This window comes from Lactuca sativa, chromosome 4 (genome assembly GCF_002870075.4).
Source record: "Lactuca sativa cultivar Salinas chromosome 4, Lsat_Salinas_v11, whole genome shotgun sequence".
Classification (NCBI taxonomy): domain Eukaryota; kingdom Viridiplantae; phylum Streptophyta; class Magnoliopsida; order Asterales; family Asteraceae; genus Lactuca; species Lactuca sativa.
In genome coordinates, this window is record NC_056626.2 from 346,420,374 (window position 1) to 346,423,198 (window position 2,825).

A 2,825-nucleotide genomic window follows, 5' to 3' on the forward strand; every position below is an offset into this window, starting at 1 on the left:
TCAAATATTTTGCATTCAGATTACGACATCCCTCTTCCGAATTATAAAATATTGTGTTTGGTCCTAGCTTTAATATTTCATTTGGGTGTTATACTAAGGACTCAAATCAACTAACTTGAATTTCTCCCATTGTAGATGTCTGGTTCAGACAACTATGGTCTTCCCAAATCTCTTGGAACAAGCTTTCCTCTTGAAGATGATGTCCCATAATATCATGCTTCACTTCCTCCACCTCCTCTAATTATTCTCCCTAACCCACAAGTTCGAAGACTTGAAAAATTCAAAGTCACTCAAGCCCTGCTTGCAATGAAACATCAAGATGGAAGGCATGTGTGTACTCATGTCTTGGAGATGAAGTCACATATTGACAGGCTGAGAGTATTGGGTGTCGTCCTCTCAAGGAAGTTGGTTGTTGACTGGGTTCTTCAATCACTTCCTGAGTCATATAGTGAGTTCATTAATGACTACCATGTGATAGACAATGACATGACCCTTATTGATCTTACCTATTTGTTTGTTGCTGTTGAATCAAAAATGATTTGGCGCACTGGAAAAGCAAATTTAATTGGAAGATCTACTTCTCAATATTCCATGGGTATTGAAAATGGAGACATTGGAAGTCCAGAAAAGATTTCTCTTCCCAATGGAAAGGGATCGGCCATGTTCAACTCGGTTGACCAAAAGGTATAGAGAAAGGCTAAGTCTGATATAGTCTCGTGTACCATTCCAAAAGTGTCTATATGTTTCTATTGCCAAGAGAAGGGCATTGGTTGCGAAGCTGCCCCGACTACCTGAAAGATCTGAGAGAAGGTAGAATCAAAAAGTTTGACTCTGCTTCAGCTAAGTCCACTATCTAACTCGTTTAAGTTCCTAATTGATGATTCTTAATACATGATGCGACAAGGTTGCGTTTTGATGTTTGAAGGATCATGTAAAAGGAAGGAAGCTTAAAGTAAGAGCATGTTGAATCTAATTGCGAAGACATGGTTCGAAGATCGGATTTTTGAGCTGCTGCTTAGGAGTTATGATAGATTGCTAGGAAGTATGTAATAACATAATTTTCATTTGTAATTGCATTGTAAGGAAAATTTTTCCGCATTTTATAAATAAATAAAATTTTGTTTTTTATTTTATTATATCTCCTTAAAATGGCATTTATGAAAATTTAATGTGTTAGAAATATGAATTTTATTCTTTCGTTTGTGGTAGTGTCGATAATTTTTCAAATAAGGAAAGATTCTCATCAACCAAGTTTCAGTTGGATAGAAACTTGAAATCATGCAACTCGGATTGTGTGATGAATGAGAACCTTTGTCTTTTGGAAATTAAGACTAATTCATTGTTCACATGTATATGTGAGTCAAGTGAAGGATTAGGGGATGGGGTACACTTGGCTGTGCGTTGGTCAGGTCCACTACAAAGATCGATAAGACTATTCGTCATGATTTGCTAAAGTTTAGTAAATATGGTTATACTTACAGGATTAAATATAATTCTGAAACATTGGAAAAGTTTCAATGTATGGCAGAACAAATGAGAAGAATCAAATTAGGTAGAAAGATAAAAGTTTCTCCAATCTGAAAAGATGGGAGAATATTTAGTATCATGTTTTATGATCATCTTAATGATTATGAAAAATCATATCACAATAGATCCTTTAAGTATATCTTAGTGCATTTGTATGGCTAAGAAGAGCAATCGTGAATTGTTGAAGTGGTTAAATCAATAAGATGAGTCATACTTTGTTCCAAAAACAAGTCTTAGAGTCATACTCCAAGATTATAATTTGAGTGACATAATCTTAAGGAAGGTTTAAAACACTCATCAAATGTAGAGTAAAATGTTTCTTACTCTTGTATATTTGACATTGGTAAGTTGTGATGTCTTGGTAAGGACAGAGACCAACTAAGACCAATTGTATGAAGTGTTTATCTTGATAAGAATCCGCACTAACTCTTGAATATTTGTTTTGTCAAGGAATGATTCTTGACAAGAGAATATTATATGTCAAGAGGTCAGTGGGAGTCATAAACATGTTGACAAGTTTCAAAAACTAATTAAGAATAAAACCTATTGTTTATCACTAGCACATGACTTGAGGTTTGTAACCTATCGTGTTGACATATTCTTATTTCTATGCTCATTCCAGTTAAAGTTGACTATGCATGTGATTTCTATGGGTTCTCATTTGTTTGCATAAGGCAAAGCACCTGGATCAATGAAAGTTTCATTGATCAGTTAGGGTAAGGTGCTTAACAACTTGGAAGACATGGTAGGCCCTTGTGTTGCCAAGTGGCAAGAAATTAAGATTGAATGAGTTCAGTCCATATGAGTTTAAATTTGTCACTAACCTTGTCCTGTCAATATGGTTTTGACAAATTCACATGGATAGGAACATATACACCATAAAATCTAAGTGTCACAAGGTTTCTCTCCAATTCATGAAAATGATTATGGGGAAACTCTTTCACTAAGTAGATTTTAAGGAGATAGAATTGTGATATTTTCATTCTCCAATTCAATTATGATTACGACATCCCTTTTCATAATTTGAATTGCGAGAAACAGAAAAAGGGATAAACATTTGAGACTTATTGCTATAAGTTATTCAATTGTTTAGACACACATGTGAGCTATCCAAGGAAAGGTGTGTGAGTTTGAGAAGCCTAGATAAAGTCTTATCGAAGCATCTCGTATGAAAAATCTGAACTTTGGTAAAAAAAGTCAATAAGTATTGATTTCTAGAAGTCGAACTGATTTCTGACTACATGTCAAAGCTAGTAGGAGCATAAGTATTATGCTAGTAAGATAATAATTATTATGCT